A 26,099-nucleotide genomic window follows, 5' to 3' on the forward strand; every position below is an offset into this window, starting at 1 on the left:
TTGGACGGGATATCGGGGAAGTCTGGCCTCCACGATCCTGGAAAATATCCGGAGAAAGGTGGAAGGATACAGGAAGCGCGGTGTTGCTCCTTCAGCATAAAACTCACCGTGTTTAGCTTAAAGGAACAGTTCATGATTGTTGAGGTGAGTTTCTATGAAATGCATTAATATATTAGCTACAGTCGATAGCTAGCTTGGTGCCTTCCAGATTTCTTTGACCCGGAGGCTGAAGCTAATAGCTAACCCAGGGTTAATCAAGACTAATGTGGACCTCCGCTGTCTAAAAATAGCTTCAATCTCAAAAACAAAATAAAAACGCTGTTTTTATTTTGCTGCTGTCAGGTTGACATTTGGAGGTTACTTACAAACAAAGGAAAAATTACTTATATAGGAAATGCAGGTTGCACAGCAATAACTGTCCTTCAAAGTGCTTGAAAGACAATGACTTTTAAAGCATTTAACTGGTAAATGCTTTAACCGATTTATTATTATTATTTTTCCTTTTAATATGACAGTTACACCAAAATCACAGTGTAAAACTCAAACTAAACTGTATCAAAATGTCATTGGTTTCATAAAAACATGTTTGCATAAACTTTGAGGTTTTTGAGATTGCAGCTTTCTTGGTTCCTCGTAGACTAGCAGTTAAATACATCATCTTGAAATAACCAAACAGAGGCCGAGATTACTGCAGGTAAGAGTTTAGCTGCTCAGTTTAGCAAACCACCACTTCCAAAACCGTATTCGCTCCTAAATTTAAAAGCTCTAATACCACTGTTATATTAACAATTGGTATCTTTTTTACACAGAACTTCCTGTAAAAATTGTTGTGTTTTGTTAACTCGTTTACTCTATCACTGTACATAGCTCATGTTTAATGATCTAATGCAGCAATTCTGCTTTTCAGGAAAATGAATAAATATGACAACTTCCTGGTGAAGAGGAGTCAGAATTAAGCAACATCTGTAAAACCTTCATGTCAAAGTGCACAGGTAAGATTATTCAGTCAGAGTACATAGCTCTTGTTGAATTACATTTTTTAATACATTTAAATTGATTTGGTCAGAAATATATTTTTTTCTGTCAGAAGCAGAATCAGAAGGAAGTAAATGTGTTCACAGCAGGCATGAATCTGCTATTGTCCTACACCACATGTGAACAATTACAGGCTCTATTCTGCTCTCCTACTGTTACTCATTATACTTTTTTCTGTTGCAACTTTTGACCTTTAAGCACTATGGAGGAGGAAATCTAATAAGTACAAAAAAAGAAAAGAAAATCTATTTATTAAAATCGAAGGCATTTAAAGTCTTTATTTGAATACAATTTTGCATGTTTTACATTTAGAAATGTTCTGTTGCTGCACTTACAACTTAAACATATTTTATTATGCCAGTAAACTATATCTTGTACCTGCTTTCATCTCTGTTTTTCAAAATATTTACTGATATAAACAATACGAAAAAGGAAAAAAAGAAAGAAAATGCAATCAGATGCACCTTATTTTACTAGAAACTGATTTGCAACAAAGTAATTTTCTATACACCACACTTTTCATGGTCATTTGGATTTTTTTTTTAAAACTTAAAGTTATCTTAATTTGAAAGTCTTAACCGGAAGCCCTTTGACGTTTCAAACGTTTGCCTCACCTTCACATTTAGAACAACCCACCAGCCATAAATCACCGGTGTAAATTTTTATAGTAGGTTGGCCATGGAGCTTAACACATCCTGGTCTAGGTGGAGTATTAACAAAGGAAAGGTCTCCCCTACGTCACTAAATTAATCAGAATTTATGCAGTTGAAAACAATGCCTGTAGACTTTACCTGGCACGAATGTGTGTGGATGTGCGTAATACGTTTAAAACATTTTTTAGTTTATTGTGAGCATGATGTACTGGCTGATTTTATTTTATTTTTTCAATTTTGTTGTCTACGTGACAATGACAGTTGAGTTTCTATTCTTTTCTATAGAACAGGTTGAACCTGCTCAAACAAGTACACCACTCAAAATGTAGAATAACTAGAAGAACCACTGGGATTATATTATGGTAGACTATGTGAAGTATGAACAAATAAATAAAATAATAAATGTAATCTTCAAACACTGCAGACTTTTCACTGATAGTTTAACACCTAGAACGCATTTATTTGATAACATTTTCAATTATTATTTTACAAGTGATCTGAAACATTTTTTAATAATAATAAATAGTTTAGACCTTGAGTAATAAATACAGTTATGCATCTAAACACACAGCGATTTCTCAAATATATCAAGTGAAAGCAAAGCAATAGCTTCAAAAATATTACTAAAGAAAAATAAACTATCAAATAAAAAGGAAGTAGAAAAAATGTCAACAAAAAGAAATAAATGAAATTACATGTTGGCATGGTATATTGTGTAACAACAACAGCATGGTCTTTATAACAGAAAATCTAAGACCTAAGAAAATGAAGGAGGAAGTTTAAAAGCAATATTGGCTCCAGGATGGAACCGTGAGACACGCCAGATCTGACTGGAAAGGGCTTGGACTAGAAGGATCCAGTGCCTCCAGAAAGATATTTCAATCAGTTTCAGGTTGTGTTGCTAATACCGTGAGAATCTAAAGGTGTAGTCTGTACAAAGTGTGTGACCTGCCATCAGTTCAAACAACACTATTGAAAAGTGTATTGAATCAACACTATTGAAAAGCTTGCAACAACAGAAAAGTGGTAAATAGTTGATATTTTACCAGATTTATCAAAAATAATAATAAAAAAAGTTTTTAAGCTTCTTTTAGGCATTTACCAATTTAGTTATGTAAAATTAAGAGGAAAGTAAATCTTTTTTTTTAATACTGTGATTTTAAAGTAATTCAAGTCAGGGAAAATAATAACTCTTGGTTCCCATTTTTGTTAAACACATTCCAGTGCAAAATATAGGTCAATCAACTTCATATACTCCTTCGATAAGCATTTAGGTTGATTAGAATTCTGTGACTACACCAGTTCTGCAATGTGCAGATTCCCACGTAGAGTCCCATTAGTAAAACCTGTGTTACTGCAGCCATTAGGCAGTGATTAGTGGAGGCAACGACAGGTTTTCCTCTTCATCAGCAGGCCTCTCTTGGGAGAACCAGTGGCTCCATCCAGCCTATTAATAGTCCCCAACATGAGGAGGGAGGGGAGTGGTACCTCCCATGGTGCCTGCCCTTAACCACACTACACACACTTTCATTAGCGTGTTAGCTAAATGATTGGCCTCAGGATAGCCCCCAAGCCCTCTAACGTACCCACAGGCTTCCTGGTCAATTTATTCATTTATTCACTGATTTCAGCATTCACACTCTTCGAGGTATAATATGGTAGATTTGGCTGGGTTTTTTTTATACAGCACACTGAATGGAGTGTTTGTGTCGGACTAATATCGAAGTGACATTAGAATGATCACCAGGCTCCTTTCATAGGGATTATGCATTAAAAGAAAAATGAGTGAAACAAACCAATACATGCAAAACAGGTGTAAATAATGGGTGTGAGGAACGTTTTTGGTAACATTTTATTTTGGTAATTTAAGTAGTAAGGACGATTCTAATACCAACTCTTGTCTTACTTAAAATTATTTCTAACATTTTGCAAAATTTTCAAAAAGCCTTATATTTTTGAAAACATACAGTTGATTGTTGTTTTTGCAAATAGGCTAAAGTTTTACAATTCATTTAATGTATTTGTTATATCTTAAGGAGATAGTTCAGTTTTTCTTAAGAAGTTATAAGCAGCAAATAACTCATTGCATAATATTGGCACCCACTACTTTTAAAATGACTGAAATTTTACTTTATTTTTAAAGATAGTAGTAGTAGTCTCCTTTGGTATTGGTCCCTGTTGGACTAGACATTAGCTTCAGCCTATGGAACCAACTAACTTGTATTCAAACTGAATAAAGCTGCTAGGAAAGTTATCTAGTTAAGGTAAGATGTTCAACTTTTGTAACCTTTTAACAGAAGCTCAGTTCAAAACTTCCAAACTATTTTTGTTTTCCAATCCTTTAATCTTATACATTGATCTTAATTTAAATGCCATCTTTCCCACTGCTAGTTCTTTGATACAGGGAAAAATACTTATCACTTCATCATCTTCAAACAAACCTAAAATTTATATCTGCTGAACACCATTAATCAAGCTATGGGTACCAATGAGATGAGGTTTAAAAACTTACTGACAGTGATTATTGTTCAACTAAGTTAGTATTGAAAGGTTTGATTGTGATTGTTGATCTCAGAGCAGCAGATCCACTATTTGGCATGAGTGTTTAAAAGGTTGTTAGACAGAGGAAATCCCTTCTTGTATTTAAAATACTGTAGTGGTTTGCATGTAAATGCTTGGCTAATAGGCTCTGCCGTACTAACTGCTTCCAGCTTCAACTTTCAATTATCAGTGAGTCATCTTGGCTAAAAAAGTTAATAAAAGGTACATTAAAAACTATCATGAGCTCTGCAATCAAAAATAATTACTCAAAATGAAATCCCATGCACACATTCTGTTGATAGTAGGATGTGTAAAATGAGTTGAATGTAGTAACATGATATCTTTGGGACATGCTAATTAAAATTACATCATTCGGTCGGTGCAATTTACATAGAGGTCATGTTGTGCTAATATGGCGCACGTAGAAACAGCCGGCCCGCAACAATATGGTTTGGTCTGACCCACTGACATTTCAGCACCAAATTATGCACATTGTGCGAATTAAATTAATTAGGAAATTCATTAAGAAATATGGCTCACGGAAATGAGTGTAATATTTAGTTATGTGATGTAATTTTCTTTCATTGTTAATACTAATTTGTTTCATAACACTTCCTGAGGTTAGTCGCCCACCCTGTATTAACTGTGATGTATGTAATTTGTTAGCCGTTTAATTAATTGTGATTAGAATTAGTGGATGTGCAGCTTGTTTTGACAGATGGTCCCCATCAGTGAGACCTTTGCACAATTAAATTGTGCAAAGATCTCACTGATGGGAGTGAGAAGTTGGGGTTATGTGCTGAAGTTGGGGTAGAAAATATGCAGCACGTTTAAAAGCTTCACACAAAGAACAATTATTGCAATTTAACCAATAAAAGAAAACATCCAAACACATTGGATTCATTGCATGCTGTCTCTGCTAGTTTCCCCACTTAGTGATGCTGGTTAATTGTAGCTATTAGATATAATAATTACATCCTCATATTATTACTCTTCTTCAGAAAACAAGAGACCTATAAAATCTTTACTGATTGCTTCACAATTTGTTTTTTCACTTAATTATTTTACCCACTGATATATTCACCTAATTAATTTCTGTTAGATTTTTATTATTATTATTTTATTTGACACCCTTTTTAAAATCCCATGCATCCCTTTAGCTTTGATTTGTAATGAGGTAAAACCTGTTTGGACTAAGCGTTGATATGGTAGCGTTTGTCCACAAGATGGCGCTTTATCTCTGTTCATAACATCTAACACAAAGGAAAATCTTTAAGTTAAAGAAAGAATAAGTAAGAAGGATTAAAAGATCATACAATTTTTTTGAGAAAGCGTTTATGCTATTTAAAATGAAAATGTGGAATTTAAATCGTTCCACAACATTTGTCAATTACCTGATATTGTTGTATTTCTATCTGGGTTCAGGTTTTGTATCAAACTATTTGTGATTATATAACAGGGGTGCAGGTGCATTGTTTCATAATATTGCATGAAGCCCCTGTGGTTACATCCAGGATGTTTTATGAATCCTTATTGTTCTTTACTGCTGGATTTAGCAAATTTAAGATTATTATTTTCACTCATTCTAATTTTTGTTCTGTTTTTTTATTTAAACCCACAGGGACCTGTTATAGGAATCATTATAGTGTATATTGGCATATAATTATAAAACCAAAACAGTGTTTGTCAATGCTCAGAGAAAGAAAATAGAGAAACAGCACAGTAATTTGTTCAAGGTACTGTTTATATGTACTGTACAAAGGGCTAAAAGCACATATTGACAACAATGACAATTGTATACAGAAATTACAATCTTCCAATTTTCCTTGATTGACTCTGAAAGGGGTTTGGCAGGTTAAATATTGAAAAATCAAATTATGTTCTCCTGTTCATTAAAGGCATTAAAACAAAGAACTCTTGTTATTTTTGGTCTTTTAGCACATGAACCAATGCTGCATAATTAAATGCACTTTGCAGGGGTTTCATAAAAGCTGAAGTTAAGAATGTATGCTTTGATGCATATATGGGGACAGTCTTGTAGATTTTTCATTTGAATATTTAATAAATTGTTGATTACAGAAATTTAAGATACTTATTTTCCAAATTTGTTAAAATTTGAAGACAATATTTAGGAAATCACGACAGAGCCTAGAGGCAGAGCTATGAGGAAAATAAAATCCATTTGTTGATGGAAAGGAAAAACCAAGAAAAAATGAGACATTGAAATCTCTAATTTCCTCCTTGATAATCAGGTCAAATACTAAATGATATTTTATAGTTTTTCCCCTATTCCTTAAATTCAAGCAAACCTATAAACTCCTAGGATTTCAGGTTTATAAATGCAAAAACCAACAATATGTACATTAATGCTGTTTTTATTTTCTTTTAATTTAATTTAAAAACAGTTGTATTGTAAACATATAGTTTGGGGTATAATTGAGGATGATTTAGTTATTACTTACTTTTCCTATCGTCCAAAATCTTTACACAGTGCTATTTCTCCTTTCAGTGTTATTGTCCTAACAAAAAAAGGAAACAGCAGCTCTGACGTGACGGACAAATTAAAATTGGTATTGAATAGAAAAAACTTCTCTCAGTGCATCTCTAATTCTAGTCTTAAATAAGAATCTTGAATGAAAATAAATAGCTAATTCAGGTTTTTTAATCTTTAAAAAGTTCTGCACATTAAGCCAGTTATTTCATCAGATTGAACATAGCATCTATGTAACTCTGTATATCCGCACCTTTCATCTTTTTTTTTCCAGGTGACATGAAGGTGATACGTATTTGGCTCCCAGTGGATATGACTTAATGTCTGACATAAAAAATAACTACATAATTTGTCTCAATCCAGAGGGCTGACTTGGCATGGACGGCTACGGTCCTAAATGTCACCCTGTAATGAGATCTGGCCAAAGGTACACAGTTAGGACAGCGCCCGCTGGCACCTGCGATGCCCACTGGCGGGTTTTTTACCCCACAGCCATTTGGACAACCCCAGTTTCCTTTGTGCACACTGACGTACATGATTTGCATCCAAACAAAAAGTTTCAGTGTTGTCAAGTTTTATTTTCACTTTGTCAATCGAATCATGCAGAAGCAAGAATATATTGTTGCACAAAAGCAAAGCAGAAAATTCTGAACTACACATCACAATTACTAGGATAAAAAAATACTACGAACAGATTTACAGATCAACGCAAGACTTTACAAAGATGATACATGCAGATATAAACTGTAGTTTTATGCTTTTGTGATTCACCATTAAAATCCCCCTCATGTCTTAAGCTGAGGGGATGACTAAGATCTTCATGAGCTGAAACATTGCAGTGACCACAAAACACTCAGAATTATTCACCAAGAGCCTATCTTCCTAGATGGAAGCAGGAAGACTTTCAGTTTTGAGGAACTTGACTTCTTTTGTTTGACTGCTTTGGGACCTATTGGCGACACACTGCGTTTATTATCTTACAAAGACGCAGGAGATGAGGGAACGTTGTATCTAAATTAACTTTTTCTATTTCCCGGTGAATGAAATCAATTCCATCCTTTTATGTTACTTTTCATCTGCCTTTTGTCTTGTTGCGGAATCTTTTCTCTTTCTCTCTCATTCATCTGTTTTGCCCTTTCCTTGATCTGATAGCATTAAACATATAATTAAGTCATAAAGGAGGGGACTGATGAGTGTAGCAGATGGTAATTGCGTCCTACATTTGAATGAAATGATATGCATTGCTACAATTTACAGCCTTCGCCTCATATTTTATTCAGCAACCTTTTATCTCTTTTCCCGCAGAATTATTCTGCAATAAATTTAGACATCTTATCAATAGCTGGAGTGATAGTGGCAGAAACACGAGAAAAATGAGCCTCAGCCGTTTTCTGCTGTTTAAAATAATTTTCCATAATAAAGGAGCTATCAGAGTCGCTCCATCACTGCAGTGGAGGTGGATGTTCCTGCTGCTGATGAGGCTGCTGTGGGTTTGTGGACAAGCTGTCACTCTCCTGTTTGTCTACAGAAATGTAAAAGGACAGACCGAAATTGTTTTTGTGATGTTCAGGGTATGAATTTCACACAGCATAAATAACCAGACAGAACTTACTCCAGATGATAAGTTTTTACACTTTATTTCCTATACACAAATACTCTGCACAGATACATAGGCTATTAGGTGTTTGATGCTGTTAAACTGCTATTTTAATTGCTGCAACAGAATAATAGAAAATGGAGTTTAACTTTATGATTAAACTCCTTTTTCCACCATGTAAAGTGCACCACAGTAGAACGTCACTTCATATTTAGTAACATTTAACCTTATCTAAAAATGTTTTTCACTCAGATTTCTAATGACAAATGTACAAAAAACATTTGGAGTTTTTTGTAAATGTATTAAAAATGGAAAGTGAAAAAATCATATATGCAAATATTCAGTCTTTACTCAACACATTCTTGAAATGCCTTTGATAGCAATCACAGCTTAATTTGTTTCCAGTGTTCCCTACTATTGTTCTTTGGGGAACCTTTTAAACTTAGTCAGGTTGGATGGACAAAAATGATAGATAACCAGAAATGTTCAATTGGATTTAAGTGAGGGCTTTGGCTAGGAAACTCAAAAATGTTCACATACTGCTTGCTCCCTGAAGTGACATGCCATTTTTTCATTTTGAAGAACAGTTTTTCTAACCTGAGGTTGAGAGTTCTCTGGAGAAGGTTTTCTTAAAGAATCTCTATATTTGTTGCAGTTATTATTATCCCTGCTGCATAAAAACAAAAACCTGCAGCATGGTTCTTGCACTATTTTGTTTCACAGTAGGAATGGTGTTAGCCAGGTAATGAACAGTGCCTGTTTCTCATTAGAAATTAGAATTGAGGTTCAGGAGAAGAACATCTCTATTGTTTTCAGTATTCTTGTGATTTTTCAGAAATTGGTCTGACAATCTCCAGGGTTTATTTTCTAAAAATCCAAGTAGGCTGCCGTGTGTGTCTGACTCCTTTACCACTACGGCCCATTTGTTCTATTGCAATAACAGTAGTTAAACTTCTGGAAGGCTCTCCTATTTCTACATGGGAAAAGTGTCTCTCTCTTAGAGAATGTAGGGTTCTTAATTACCCAAATTTAGTCAGGTTCCAAACATCTTCCATTCAGAACAATGGAGGAAATGGTTGACTTTAGAATGTTCATGGTAGTGAATATTTGGTTCCATCCCTCCTCCAGGTTTGTGCTTTGACAGTATTTGGTTTTGGAGGTTTAAAGAAAATTGATTGCTTGGTTTCTGCTCAGGTTGGTATTATTGAATGTGAGACCTCATATGGACAAATGTGTTCCATTCCAAATCGTTTCCTATCACCTGAATTTAGCAAAGGTTGACTCCCATCATGTTGTAGAATGTCATAGCAAAGCCAAAAACCATGAATATTTATGAGTAGGTGGTTTGTTTTGGATTTAATTTTTACCAAATTTGCAAAAGTGTTTCTGCTATTGGGTGTTGTGTAGTATTGTCTGTGAAAAATGTATTTAATCTATTGTGGAATAAGGCTGTTACATAGCAAACTGTGGAAAGAAATTTATCACATTCTCTATGTCATTCTACATAGCACAATTAAATAACTATGTTGTTATAAAAATACTTTTTATATCAAAAATAACTCAAACAAAACTTGACTTTGCTATTTGATACCTTGAAATTAGACTCTGTCTTTTTGACACTCTGGCTTTAGCACGTCATTACAACAATTCTCATCAATGCAGTTTAACATCATTCCTAGGAATGTTGGACTGAGAAGTAGTTTGTGTGATAAGCTCAGCAAATGTGCAGTTCTACCAGATGTTTGCTAATTGCTGCTGCCACTAGTCTGGGGGAGCTGAGTGGAGAAGGGAAGGGATACATGAAATAATCAAAGCAAAACTTTATGTATGGTTTTGATGGGAAGATGAAAGTAGGATATAAAGCACAAGAATGTTGATTTTACATAATACCGCCAATTTATGAAGTAATTTGACATTTTATTCAGATGTTTGTCTGTTTCTGTTGTTGATTTAGAAATGCATTTGAGGCATCTTGCCTAAGAGACTCCACATCAATAGATATATTTTTTATGGCTAATTCAGCTTAACCAACCTCTTTCTGCCTTTCATTTTTTTGTTGTCCATCCATCCATCCATCCATCCATCCATCCATCCATCCATCCATCCATCCATCCATCCATCCATCCATCCATCCATCCATCCATCCATCCATCCATCCATCCATCCATCTTCCACTCTAGCCAATTTTTTTTTAATCGTGGCTCTTACGTTTGAATAGAAATTGAACAACCCACAATAATCACCAATTCCCACTTGTGGTATTCTGACTAGGTATCAATCCTTGAAGGGTTCCAGGTTCTGGTCTCTTTCTCTAGCAGTCGTTGGAGGAGAGGTACTGCTGTCCAGTACATGCTGGACAGGTCAGATTTTGGGCTAAGATGGTTTGTTTAAAGGAAACAGTTTACTTTAGTCAGGCACCTTGCTTTTTATTTTGACCATAGATAGGATTAACTGTATTTCAGAAAATAACCTCAAATAATAAAGTCTGCAAGTTTTATTGTTGCTCCTATAATTTTTCAAGTGCAGTTTGCCCTCAAAAGTGGGGTCTAAGATGAAGCACCAATCCTTTACTTTGTTATCCAACTTCCACATGAATTCCTCCTCTATGCGATCATTTGCACGTTCAGTAATTCTTCATGAAAAACTTCTCTCCTGTAGTGGCAGCAAGCAGAATAGTTGAGTGGAGCTCTGCCAGAAGACGGTTTTTGTTCCACTGACATGCTTTCCTTTCACCGGTCCCTGGTGAAGTGCTGGACTCCACTGATATTTGAGAACTGGTTACGGGGGTGATATAGGTTTAATTCTCATGTTCCCTCCAACCTGCCAAGAACAGGCACTCCATGCCAGCTGGAAGGCTTTCGCGTGTAGACGAGAGCGAGGGTGGGGAATGGAAACGGGGGGGTATTAGCAAGGGCTGAAGAGATATACAGTACAAACGGAAGTGCCACTAGACCTTGAAGGTGCAACAGAAGTGTTTTTTTCACATTAGTACACACCCCAGGCTCTTAGGTTTTTGCCATGATGCAGGTCCATTACCTTTAAGTATAAGTGCTTATGTTTGGTCAGCTTTTTTTTTTTTTTTTTTACAGCCGTTAGAGCCTGAAAGGAATCTACCCGGGGTGACCCAACTGTATTTACTGACACCTCTTGAGTTTCCACATCCTGGTAATAGACTGGAAAACACAGAATATATTTTTGATCGATCAAGATGAACATATTTCATTTTGCTGGGATCAATAACAGTTTATAGTTGACAGAGCCCAAAGAACTAGTTTTATTTGTGCTTTTTGATTGAAGTTGTCTTGCTGAGCCGGCAGAGTGAGTCACTGCAGACCAGGCCCATGTGGCAGGCATGGACTCTTCTGTTCTATTATTGCCTGCAATCTGTATTTAAAACTAATATCAGTGTGTGCTGCATGGCTCGGGGCGAAAAGCACCAAACCAATCTGCTATACAGCATGTGTTTGTTTTCGGTTCCTTGTGATGGGAATTAGAATGTGAAAAATAACAATTCCCGTACATTTTTCACAGGTATCCATTTTTTTCATTTGAGGGTGTAATGATTAGATTTCTTTTTTGTATTACTTTTTCACCATGTTCGAAACATAATAGAAACGTGATGTGAAACCAAAGGGAAAACGAGGAAATTAACTGATGTGCAGGAGAAAGACGTTTCTGAGGCTCAACCTTTTGCAGTTTTCTTCATGTTTCTGCTTTTCATGATCATGCTCCGTGGAACACCCTGCAGACATGGAGCCTTTGCTCTGTGTCATACGGTTCCTGGCCCGGCTGCTACCTTCTGCACACACAGACAAAACAGCATGAGATGGGAAGTCCACATGGATAACCATTTACTACGGTAGGTGTTGCTTCAGGCAAGTTCTATTCAGGGGGAATTTACTGTGTGTACACTAGTGTTACGGCAATAACCTTCTTATAGAGGTGCTTACCCAAACCTTTTTCCTTCACAACAGTAAATGAGTTCATATTAAACACAGTTTAAAACAGTTTGTTTAGAAAATTTGTAAAAAGAAAAAAATATATTTGTTTCGGTGTTGTACATGTCATTGACTGGATGGGATGTAGTTTTTTCAATTTAACTCAGAAAATATTTTGACTTTATTTCACCAACTAATACATTAGAATAATTCACACATGCATACTTTTGAAAGATTGTTGAAGTGGCAAGAAATATACAATATGTAGTGCTTGAATTTGGTATTCCTGTACTTCAACCTTTTAAGTAGAAAAAAAGTGAATTTTTTTAAACTTTTGATTAGAATACCAATATCAGAATAAGCTCTCTCAACTCTCAAACCAAGATAAGTAAAATTCTCTGGTCTAATGTGACAAATATTGAACTCTTTATGTGAATTCTAGGAGGAAACCAGGCACAGCTCCTCAGCAGGTCAATACCATCCCCCCAGCGAAGCATGGTAGTGGCAGCATCATGCTATAGAGATGGTTTGCTGGCGCAGTAACTGGCAGACCAGTCAGTATACAGAAAAAGATGGATGCAGCAGTGTGCAAAGACACCCTGGATGGAAACTTGCACCACAGCAACCTTGACCTCAGACTTGTTTCAGCAGAACAGCGACCCAAAACATGTTGCTAAGACCTCTAAGGAGTGTCTTTAAACAGTATTTTAGGAAACAGATTTAATTTATTCAATTTAGAATAAGGGTTTAACATAACAAAATGTGGGGAATGTTTTAAGTTGTAGCTACCAGATTCAAGTTTCAACCTCTGATGTAAATGGATCATCTAATAATTTCTGTTGTTAATTGACAAGCAAGCTTCTGAGTGGGTTCACAGCTCACTGGGAAATGCAACGTTTTTCCTTTTCATGGCTTTCTTTATTGTTCTCTATCTAGTTTGAGCTCATATTTTTTGTAGTTTCTTACCGCAAGAATATCAAAATTGGTTTTGCATTTTTTCAATGTACATAAAGGCAATAATTTTCTGTAGAGTTTATTTCTAATCATTATGTGTCTTATTACATTAAAAAAAGTTAGCCTCATTGACATGTTAACAGCTTCATTTTTATAGGAAGGTGACTTTAAAGTGAACTGGCAACAACAAACCTTGTTGTTCAAAAGCCACACAGAAATGATTCATGCCACAACAATGGGTGACAAATCCTGTATTTACAAAATATGGCCATAATTGTCCTGTAATTACCTGTAATGACCAGCTCATCAGACATCCATTTTGGTTGAAGCAAATCCACTGTTTCTGTCAATCCAGTGTGGATAAAAATATTTGTATTAAAGAGATGTCTATGTTAGACTTTTTTTTTTTTCCATTTTTACTGATTTTAGTGTCTTTGTAAGTGTTTGAGCAAATTCAGTTTTTTTTAATATAAGTTGTGTAGCTACCATCTTGCTTGTGGGGATAGAAAGATACTTGGTTTGTAGACTGGTCTATGTGGAATACTTTTTGTCAGATAAACGATGCCAAAAATAGGTAAAAAGAACATACCGTGAAAGGTCACTAGTGATGGTGTGGCAGCCATTTCTGCTTTTAGAGTATTAAGGCTAATTAGTATTATGTAGGGCTTATATTTTTATATATCTTAAAACAGACTTCTTTAGGTGTTTTTGAAGTTTTAAACTCCCAAGTGGTTTATAACGGGGCTAAAAAATCTTGCAAAGATGGGTCAAGAATGAAAATGTCAAATTTTACATATTTATAAATAAATAAAAGCACAATTTCAAACATGTGACTCTGAGTTAAGTAAAAACTACATTGATGTTCAAATAGATCAAATTAGAGATGTAAATTAATTACGGTTGTTTAAATGTTAAGTGGAATGGTTTTCCTCAAATATCTGTTGAATAAGCATAAAATGCCACATTTTTATTCCTCTTTTTTTTTTTTTTACAATAAACAGCTCTAATTGGAGATTGATGAGTCAGCAAACACTAAGGACAGCTTCTAAAGATTACCTATGGACATTACTATGAAATATTATTTGACTTGTAAGTCATGCAAGTCAAGTAGGCTGTTGCTATAGTGTTGTATAGAAGTACTTGCCCCCTCAATGATTTTATTTTTTGCATATTTAAGCACTGCTGACCTCACTTGCCTCAGTTAAATGTGAAACCTTTTTGGTAGATTTCATCTGGTGTAAAACTAAAACATGATTTCACCAAATGAAGATACAGCTCACAATCAAATATGGTGGTGGTAGTGTAATGATCTGGTGCTGCTTTTTTGTTGTAGAACCAAAATAGCTTGTTGTACCTGAGTTGAACCACAGATTTTGCTCTCTAACTGAAAAATTACGCAGGAGAATGTCTGTTTGTGTCTTTAAGTACGACAAAAAAAAGTAAAAATGGAAGAAATCTGAAAGGGGACGAACACTTCTTCTTAACACTATTAGCTGATACACAACACAATCAAACAATTTTGTTGAAATTATTTTGGAGACATCTGAAGATTCAAATTTGTACCCAAAGAAACAAGAAAATAAATAAATAATTGCAATCAGCACAGGATGTGTCAAATATATATACTAAACTTCCCATGCAGATTACATGACATGAATTGTTCTCACTATCAATCAATCAACTAAATTTTATTTGTGTAGCACATTTTAGCAGCAAGGCATTTCAAAGTGCTTTACATCATATCAAACACAGAAACACAATGCAACATAGGATCAACAGTCCTACTACACATTACAATTTGAGAACTCCGCCCTACAGATTACAGCCACAGTGACCAAAGCTTCTGGTGACAGTGTTGCCTTTTGCAGCCCACTTGCACTAGTGGCTGGCTCTATGTGTGTTTACTGTGGGGCTGCATTTGCAGGGAAAAGCAAATACTTGGAGGACAATGCGCTGAGAGTGTCCGTCCCTCTGCCTTAGATTTGGCACAGGTTTAGGGTGAGGCATGAGATGCATATTGTTTGTGTTCATTTGAATAAGGACAAATGTCAGATTTCCATGGCTCCGGGCAGCCTGCATGTTAGATGATCAACTCTTTAGGGCCCCTGGATGTGGGGTCATCAGTAGCGCTTCCAGGTCACTGTCACTGCATGCCGGTTTGAGGCCATAATTGACCTTTTGACAAAGCACAGGGAGACAGTCTTTCTCTAAGGGCAAAAATAATCATTTTACATTTACTTTTTGGTTGTGTTCATGTTGACTAATTAAATTGTATGGGTTGCTACAAATATTAAGTAGTCTAAACCAGATATTTTATTACTGTAGTTATGATGTTATTTGGAAAAATTTAAATTACATTTGCAACAGTTGCTTTTTTGACCATTGTGGCCAAACAAAAACAAGGCATCAGCTGGTATTTTACATGGTTTGGGGTTACTCAAACTTATTTAATTAACACTTAGCTATATATAAACAAAAGATTTTGATCCTCTCATGGCCTACTGTAAAAAAAGCCACTGTTTTTATGGTGTGCATGGCTGCAGAGAAAGGTTGAATACTGCCCCTAACCCAAAGCCCTTGAGCTCCCTCAGGCTTCTTTCCCAGCACACAGTCTCCAAAGAAGCGTGCTTTCATCCTTGACTGTGCTTGTTATACCTCACAACATAGCACCCAAGGCCACATCTCTCTTTAAAACCTTTATCATTAGTTTTCATTCACATTATTAGCTTTGCCTTATCATAATATATTGAATATTCCCTACATGTTTATTTTGATGGTATTTTGTTCTGATTAATCTTTCTCTATCACCTAATGTTATAAATTGTATTTCTTTGAATCATGCAGTGGCTTAAATAGTGTTTCAAGCAGCTAATCTGATTTTGTGTGACTAAAAGATGCTTCCAAAATATTTGCTTGCTACTTTATTAGTTTTTACCTACAGCCAGAAAAAGGGAAAGGAAAGCAGCAGAACGCCAAAGGCCAGGCCTTTGAGACCACAGTGTTACATTATTAATTAAAATATAAGTCGCCTTGTTGCCCATGGGTATACAGTGTAACACACTTGATTGAATCAGGTACTGGCAGCCGGGGCCTTTTTGTATTTTGCGCTTGAAGGGATGAGAGAAATTTGAGCTGGGCTGTATTACTCTACTCACTCACCCCCACACGCACACCCCCGCATATGCACACACACACCCCCATACCCACACACCAAAAACATGTTTTGAGAACGGTTGTGAGCTGTTGCTGGAAAGCTATGTGGAAGATTTAGGAAAGGCAGTTTAATTCCCATAGAGTTATACTGGAATGTTTTCTCACTTATTTTGGTCAAATCATATTCTTTTTTTCTAAGATGGAGCACAACCATAAAAGGTTGGTTGTTTGTTCAGCTGTACCTCTTTTTTAAAGAGATAAAAAATTATTTCTTTGTCTCAACAGATCAACTAAACATATCTAGAATTTGATTCAGCTTAAACCTACATTAACTTTCAATGACACGTTTTTAAATGTTCTCATTCTTGTTAAAGACAACACCTTAGTTGACCAGATATTCTCCATTTAATAACACACTTGATGCAGGTCGTTAGGTCCCTGTACGATCCATGTTAACAAACCATTTAGCTGACTTCCAAAGGCAGTTGGTTGTAATAGATTTTTAAGGTTATTGAAGTAAAACAAGTGGAATAAAATGCATGCTACACATTTCGGATGTTTTGTGAAAAGATATAGAAAAATATGTTGTAACCCAACCAGATGCAATAATTTTATAATTTATGTCCTTTTTATTTCCTCTCCTATTCTCTGATCTCATCTCCTATCTTCTCCTCTTGATTCCTACTGACCTCCAGTCTAGGTCTGTTAGATGTAGTCCAGGTCATGGCAGACACAAGGAGGATGGAAATATCAAAGCCAGCCCAAGGCCTTTACATTCAGTTTTCCTGCTCGAGGTAATCACAGTGTGCAGATCAGTGCAGTGCACAGCTGAGGCCTTGTCCTCTCTGCCTTTCATTCCTCCGTTCACGTTTATGGAGCTTTAATTCATTACATCCAGATCTGCCACCTAAAGCAAATTGCAAGGTTTATTTCTTCACATGGTGAAATGGCTAATTAGATTTTTGTAATTGGCAACGTGTCATCTTTGTGCTTAAAAGGGAAAGTGAGAGCTTTGTTTATATATTAAAAAATAGACATGAACCTGGATGCATTTAGAGAAGTGTTTGTCAATAAACAGGCCAATTGTGTGAGGTTCTGAAGTGTATCGAGTGGCACAGCTGAGTGAGTCGAATAGTCTGCAGTCTATTGATAACTCGCGCCTGCTTTAAAATCTTGGCACAACAATGCAAGAGGAGCCTTGACCGCTCCACTGAGCAACAATACCTTTCCTCACTGGCAGCTCCAGTGTAACGATGACAAACAACAATAAAGGATCTGTTTTTGCTCATCAGCCTTTCAATCCTGGTACATTTTGATAAGAATATTTAAAGGATTTATGGAGAGAGATCCTTTTGAAGTTCCTAACAGCCACCACAGTGAGAGATCTACCTGCCTTCACATCTGTCATTTCCTCTTTGCTCACACCCACCCACCCTCACAGACAGTTCCTCCTCCTTTATCCCTCTCGCTGTCAGTCTCTGTGCGCAAAGAGCCGGTTGGCTGGGCCTCTAGCTGGGAGGTATGGTGGAGAGTGAGCAGTGTTGATGTGGATGGCCCCTGGTCACAGGCCAGGGCCTGGCTGTTAAAACGCAGCCTCTTTTGTGCGTCAGAGCCAGCACTGCCAGTCCCATTCCGCCCCGTCGCTGAGGGTGGGGAGGCATTTACCCACTGCATGCATTCATTCCAACGGCATAGCTCGATGCAGGGCTAAATGGCATTGTTACAACGCGTCTCTAGGAAGTGTTGACAGGTCCATATGCTAATTTTAATGAATGCAAGGGGGAAATGTGTTTTTTTGTTCACTTCAGCTCAGCTGCAGAATCCTATCTGCACCTAGACTAGCAAAGATAATTGCAGCAAACTCAAATGAGCTCATTAGAAAATGTATTGAATTTACACATTATTTCCAGTAGTTAAGCTGAGTTATTTTCCCTCAGGACTCAATTACATAGTCATTTGTGACTCAGGTAAATGGCTGTCTATGTGTGACTTTTTCAACTGCGGAACCAGAGCTGCTGAATAATTTGTAAGAAAGCTGTTTTACAAGCATCATTTGTGAGAATTTCAAACTGGGGGGGAGAAACTGCAGAGAAGATAACTCCAGCTTTTGTTCCTTTATCCACTTCATTTGCTTAACTAACAATGTTTCTGTCAGTCATGAATTATTTGAATCCTTGTAATGTTTTTGTTCACAATGACCTTGTTGTCTTTCTGACATGCATAATATTGTCAGCAAGAGTCTCACTGCACTTCATCTAGTCAAAAGCGCAAGCGTATGTTCTTTTTTTTGCAACGAAAGGAGGACAGAACACTCAATCCAAAGAAGACCTAGTGAGTCACGGTTCAGTAACAGGGATTATGCCGGCCCACTGTGCCTCGAAATGAACGTGAACATTCATCGGGTGACTCACGCCTTGAACGATATTCTCCCGGAGCCACAATGAGAAGATTGTCGGCGGAGTGGGGCATGGTGTGGAAACTATGTGACAAAGAGGAGTGCCCAAAATTCAAATAGCTTGTCAAATTGCTATTTGTTCTGCCTGAAAATGGGGGATGTTTTGCTGGAAAACAAAGAAATTTGGATGGATAAGCACAAGAATTTCCAGAGAGTGCAGTTTTTGCGCTCTCTGGATGAACTTAAGTGACTCTGGCTCTGGGCAGAGATCCAAGGAACACACTGAGGACAGTTTCACAGCCCGTGTGGGTTGGCAACCAACATCAAGGTATGGCAAGGTTTAAAAAAGTTACACAACTACTAAAATTATCTATCATGCAATTAAAGCCCTTCCAATGGGATGCCCACCACAATGCCAAAGGAATCACAGTTCCATGCAGCTGTACAAAGCATCAAGTAGTGCAGTGCTGCCCCTTTGCATCCTGCTACAGTCAACTGCCTGCCAGCTGGCTGAAAAAAACTCCTACACTTCCCTCTTGTTTGCACAAAGGACAGACTCTGGTGTTTGGAAATATTTTCAGTCACAAAAAAACATGTAGTGGTGGGGAAACTAAAGCAACACACCTCTTACAGCCCTAAGTGATTTTCTGGATATAATTTTTACAGCATTTTGCAACAGTTTTTCTTCCAGGATTGATCTGCATTTAGCCTTATTCATCTTTACATTTATTCGTTCATTTATTCGGGTTAATTGTAGGTCTGATTTGTGAATGCCTTCTACTTTTCCTGTTGATAGATGCATTAATCAGAGCTGTGGATCTCTGTAGCTCCTCCAAAGTAACCACAAATGCAAGCTTAGTACATAAAGCAGCTGAAACTTTCTTAAACAATTTAAATGTTTAAGATGCTTAAATTGTTTGTGCATCCTGAGCTCAGTCATACTTTCTCTCAATCAAAGCCTAGTAATTTGGTAATCTATGATGCATCTTATAGAATCATCATTACAGTAACTCTTCTTTATATGTCTCCACAACTTTTTACTGGCTGTGTTTTGTTGTTTTCATGATGTTGTTTGTTCAAAAAATATTTCTAACATTCAAGAAAAAAATGTTAGTGTGTTAACTAAATCACGGGTGAGTGTTAGTGTGTTAACTAAATCACACCCGTGATTTAGTTACACAGGTGTACTCTACTTACTAATAAGTGAACTTCTGAAGACAACAGGTTGCACTGGGTTTGATTTATTGGTTTAGGGGCAAAAAGGGTTCATTGCCTATAAAAAATACACTTTATATGTATAACTTCCATTTGACATTCACGGGCTACTTTGTGTTTTTATGTAATACATTAAAGTTTGTTGTTGTCTGGGGTAAAATAACAAATAGATGTCATATATTGACAATTTATTCAAACAGTTTTATAACTAATTAGAATGATATTAATTGTGGCTATTCTGTTTTAAATACAAGCAAATAGTTTATGTTTTACATCTTTATTTAAAATTTTGGTGTAAATACATTACTTTAAAAACATAGTAGTTTTTCTTCAAGATTATCATATCATTTATAATAGTTCATGCCTATTTCAGACAATTTTGAGAACCTAAATGACTAAAATGAGCTACTGAAGTCCTTTTTCTTGATTTTTAGCTGTGATCTCTTTACAATAATAGGGAAAAAGATCTTCCACAGTGAAACAACTTGACCACACTCGCTAAGCATATTCTTTACTTAGCTGGATAGGGAAGGGAGTTGTCAGAAAGGTCATTCTTTAGATTCACATTCAGTGTGTTCAAAGTGCATAATTTGCTCCCAACTCTGCTGAGCCAGCAGCTTGTCATGTATGCAAAACCAAGTTATGTGTCATTCTGTGCACCTCTGCGTTGTGATTTCGTGTTGCCACACAGTCTGTGCCGCAAATGCAGGCTGCCTTTGCCCTCGGAGTGGCCAAGAGGGGAGTGGGACCAAGCCCAGCGCCGCTGCGGCCCTGCGAGCCCCGGTCCAAACACATCCTCTGCACTCAGCTGTAAATATCACCAACAGCTGGTGGCACACAAGCTGGTCATGCTTAAACAAATTCCTGGCATACATGTGGAGAAGGAAAGGGCTTCTTTTGCTTTCCTTTCAACAAAGCACCCATATACTGTAGCGACAATCTGAGAAATTACATCAGCATGTCAAGTCAAAGAAAAGGGATTACTAAGAAAAAAAAATCTATTGCCACGTAGGTACTTAATCACATACAAGCAATCTATCTTTGAAGATAAATTCCCACCAAAAAAGCAAAAGAAGGTCAAACTTTTTGGAAACCTGTTTGATCCAGCGCTTCTTACCGCAACTCATCACGCACACACACAGCTCTGTTTAGTGAGATAGGATTCATCAAAGTCACCTTTGAGCTCAGTCGCCCATCTACTGCTCATAGTATCACGGATAATGACATTCAGTGTAGCACAGATCACATTTATGATAGCATATTTGATACAGCTGTACTCTAGTGAAGAATAACACAGCCTAAAAGAATACCCCCCAACCCCTTCCACCTGCCCTCTTTTTTCAGTTTAAACACAATCCATTTTCCAGTGTAAATCACTTGTCACTCTATTGCAAATGTAACTGCTGTGATCTGAAAGAGAGAGGTGGAGAGACAGAAAGAGGGAGAGTAAAGATTATCTTTTGGGCCATTTCACTGGCACCGTTGCGTGACAGAGACTGACAGCTCTTTCAGATGACTGACAGGTGTCCTTTGAAATGCCGGAGAAGCAGTTTCTGTTCAGACTGTTGAAATGCATATTTGGAGCTCTTATCATAAAGGCATGGATGGCCCAGATAGGTGCCGTTAACATTGCAAATGGGTCCAGAATTATTCATTGTCAGTGCTGTGGGAAAGAATGAGGAAGGGGCTGTGGAGGTGTGTGTGTGTGGTGGTGGCAATGGAGGGGGTGAAGTTTGATTATTCTGCTCACACAATGGCAGGGTGCTTAATGATTCCTCTCCACCTTGGCAGCGGCATGTGCCGACTTCAGGCGCTAGCGGCGGGTGACACAGGTCTGGCCAAGTGTTAGAGCAAGATCATACGTCCAGGCCCCATTTTAATTTCTAATACATTAATCTTTTCCTCGCAGATCCTCCATGAATATTCCAGGGCTCCTTGTTTGTCAGGAAGGCTGTCTCGCTTTCATCTATTCAGGTGGTTTCATTCACTGTGAAAGCCAGCTAAATGGACCCGATCAGTCAATGACAACTGGGATACAATAGAGCCCCGTAACACGTCCCTTTTCTCCTTTCAGGCTCCTGATAGACAACCCTGACACCTGCTCCCCAGGGACACCATCCGCCAAGTCACTGCAGTGCTCCTGGAGAGACTTCCTTTACTTTATCAGCCCATAAAGGATTGTCACAGGTGACTATATCTGCTGAGGTATGGAGCTGCCCCCTCTGACCTGTCACCTGACGTGTGGTCGAGGCGCCACGCAATGCGTCAGGAGCGGATTAAGGTGGCTTAAATGCTGTCTTACAAGCAGATTCGGCACTTCACACTTTCTAGAAATGTTAAGCCTTTGTTCTCTTCCATTAATTAGCATTGTCTTAAGTTCATTAGACCACAGCTTGTGTTGTTACTAATGAGGCAAGTTAGACCACCTACATACCCCATACCTTTGTAGAGCCTGACCTGACATAGGTGTTATGTGCATTTCTGTCCACAGTGTAATGACTTACATTGCTACTGAGGGAGGTGGGACTTACACGTCAACCACTGTTTTTGTATAGCAACAACAATAATGGACAAAATCCAGTTAGGTTTCAGGATACATTGTGTAAGAGAGTAAGTATTACTTAAATTGGTTACGTTTTATTTAACTCTTTTAGGATTCAACTGCAACAATTGATTTGGTGGATCATACTCCTCTTACAAACAGACAAATGAGATTGAAATTTATTGTAGTCAGTGGATAATTTCATATTTATTTGTTCAGTTCAACCAGGAAAATTTTTCCCTGCTGCTGCTTTAAGTTATGGTGTTCCTCAAGGATCCATTTTGGTGCCACATACTTTAATGGGTCAATTCTTCATTTCTTTTCATCATTGTACAGATAACACATAGATTTACATGCTGATTCCCCTTTCCCTCTAGAAACACCTTAATTCTTTGTAACGTAGGTTCACCAAGATGTCAGAAAAATTTACGAGATTTTGATCCACATTGATCCAATTGGTGGAATTAATCAGTTGTCCAGGATCTTAATTTCGAGTTCCACCACATCTCACAGTGCTCTAATCCTGAGTGTAATGTGTTTCTGAGCGACTTTGCTGTTTATCTACTGCTAGAGGTCTTAGGTCATCTGTTCTTTTCAGCTATTTTTATTCCTTTACACTGCTGTTTTAAACATGTAAGTACAATTGATTTGATAGGATTAGATTTATGTCTAAATATGTATGCCAAAATATTATCTAGTAATTATTTGGAATGATTACAAAATTAATCCTGAGTAATGATCTCAAATAATCTCAGTGACCATTTAAGGATTCAGTGATCTTTAAATGGTCATTGAAGGGTAAAATCCTTTTTGGATGGAGTGTAAAAGACAGATTTTCCCAGTTTCTAGACTTCCACAAAAGTTTCCCTACTTTCCTGCAAGATGTCTCAGGGCAGTGCACTTGTGTTAAATCCAAATGAGCCTATCTGTCAAATCTCCCATTTCCATAGCCAAATGAGACTCACAGGGGGCTGTATTCTACAGCAGCGCCACAAAGCACTATAACTCAACACAGAGAGCACCCCAGCATTGTAAACTTAAAAGCACATTGGCACATACGGATATTAGAAGTGTCAAGCCCTGTGATGTAGACTGGGTGCCATTCATAATTACGATATCTGATTTAGGCTCAAAATGAACGCTCTAAAGGGAAAACGAGAGGAGAACACCAATATTTTAATGGAGAAGAGACAGCCTTCTCCCTCAAGGAACATCTTCACTGACAGTGGCTGCTGGAAAATTGGGATTTATACTTCCTGTTTTCTATTAATATGGAGATGAATACAGGTGTTCCAGTGTCGTAAAATTAGTTTAGCTCTTGCATATTGCAATTACACGTGTTGAGGAGAAAAGCGAGCTATGTGCATGTTCACAGGCAAGAGAAAATGGGACAAAAACACCTAGATTTAAAAATGAACATAACAAATAACGCTATGCTCTTCAGCCCCCCTCAGCTCAGTTTGGAAAATTGTGGCTTGGCAGACACAAACACTTTTCCTTGTTTCTCACATTAAAAAAGGTCCACAAATAAACTATAAAATATTTCATTTTGCAAGGGTGAAGTCTTGGGATGCCTCATCAAAACCATGCAGAATTCCCTCCTGTCTGCTGTGGGGATTTGTGGAAGGTATTGTAGAGAAGATGACACTGGCACAATTCCCAGCAATATGAGGTGGGGATACACCATCTTAAAATCCTATTAATTCATGGCTGAGGCTCTTAGGTCACCACTTTCTATCACATAAAATTGGAGGTCATACATAGTATAGACAGAACTATTGCTGTCAACATTGTGTTCTCTGTTTTTCTTTTTCATAGAAAGTACTCATAGGTCAATGGTTTAGTGTTTAGCTATAGCTCTCTTGGAAAAAGCCTTAATGGAGTCATTAGTACTATTATCATTTACTCTGTGTAACCCTTTGTATTTCTTTCTGGTACTCATTGTAAAGTCATTTACATATTTGTGTCTCCGTCATTGACACAACTCCTATAGTTGCTGACATTACATTTGTTTGCTCTTTGTTTTTTTCTCTCTACAGTGGCCTAGTGCTCTTTTGCTGCCATTGTGCTCACCTAGACAAAGCTACCATATTTGCCTTTGTTGCAATTAACTGTATACTTTTGTGTACCACTGGTTTTGTATTTAACTGTGTCACTTTGATAGACAAAGCCATTGTGAGTGTCAATATTGCAATTACCTTTGGCTATGTTCAAACAGCAGGCAAATGTTATTCAAATCCCATTTCTTTTGCCCATATCCGTCTTTCTCTTTGCAGTCTGAACAGTCCTATTCATTCTTTTTATTGCCCTGTCCCCGAAAAATCTGATTTGGGCCACTTTCATATGTGGTACAAAATTGGATACATATCCAGGAGTTGTCAAAGTATCTGCAGTCAGAACAGTCATGTCACATTTTATCCGACTTTCGCTTCATTGACATGAGACATGTGTCATAATTCTGCCCCAGAAGAAGATAAATGGTAAATTCAGACATAAACAATGGCTTTGCTATTAGTTATGTTTTTTACGCCTTTAGCTTGCTCTGTCTTTTTATGACCTTGTGACAATACGATCATAAAAGGACAACTTTAAAATTGACCCATAGACGACAACATCGATTATTACATCCGTCCATACAGAAGTCTAATTGCAGTTACATTTAATTAGCCAAAATGACCATATAAAAATAACGTATTTTGGTTTAAACTCAGAATTTAGCATCAAGACCAGCTGTGTGAAGGTAGCTTTTGTGTGCTTCTTCTGTATTTATTTCCTTAAAAGGTTATCTTGACCCAGACAGTCTCTGTTTAGCTGTCTTTCTTATCCGGTAGAGATGCAGTTATTATGACCACCAATGGTATTTACTGTCTGTGCTTTTCTGCCCATTGAAAGTTCTCCAGCTATTGGCCGTGTTTCTTTCTCATACGAGAGTTATTCCTGGCCACTCTTGCCACATGCTTGTTCTGGATGAGAAATTAATGCCAAGTCAATGGCTCAATGACATTGGCTTAGAGAACGAAATAAATCGGAGAGTAACTGAATCTTATACCCTGATTGTATAGGAATTTATTTCTTTCAACATATTTTGATTCCAACTAGGTTTAGTGGCCTTGTAAAGGTCCTTCAGGTGGCATTTTTTGTCAATTGGCACTAAATATTAAACTTAATTAGACGTGAAAGGATGAACAAACAAACTTTGTAGGTGTTTTTTACATCTTATAATACCAGTTTGCAATGTGTTTATTAGTGAACTACTAATTATAAAACTTGTACTTTGAGTATAATTTTTACATTACTATAATATTTAACAATTTTTAAAAGACACTCTTATGTTTATTCATGCTGCATATCAATCTGCTGTTTGAATTTGTGTAAACCTAGAGTTTTTGATGATGGCAATAAAAAAGGAAAAGTAATAAACAAAGTTTAAAATGATTTGAAGTATTCCATATTTGCCTAAAATTAAACGTCATCTTGTAGGTCCTGCAATTTCTTCAGAGGTAACTCTTGGCCTGCTCTGTGACTTAATCAGTATCAGTGTAGCTTCTGTTGCGCTGTACTTGAAAGCAACACAGATTTATAACA

The 26,099-nt window shown here is 37.0% G+C and overlaps 1 long non-coding RNA gene across 1 annotated transcript; it reads left to right on the forward strand.

The window, feature by feature from the left end:
* Positions 1 to 6: 6 nt before the first annotated feature.
* Positions 7 to 25,774, forward strand: LOC114148211 (uncharacterized). The gene is made up of 6 exons (XR_003596240.1): positions 7 to 144; positions 908 to 992; positions 17,058 to 17,156; positions 21,882 to 21,946; positions 22,047 to 22,159; positions 24,071 to 25,774. It is a non-coding gene; the product is annotated as an uncharacterized LOC114148211 (long non-coding RNA).
* Positions 25,775 to 26,099: the final 325 nt, after the last annotated feature.

This window comes from Xiphophorus couchianus, chromosome 7 (genome assembly GCF_001444195.1).
Source record: "Xiphophorus couchianus chromosome 7, X_couchianus-1.0, whole genome shotgun sequence".
Classification (NCBI taxonomy): Eukaryota; Metazoa; Chordata; class Actinopteri; order Cyprinodontiformes; family Poeciliidae; genus Xiphophorus; species Xiphophorus couchianus.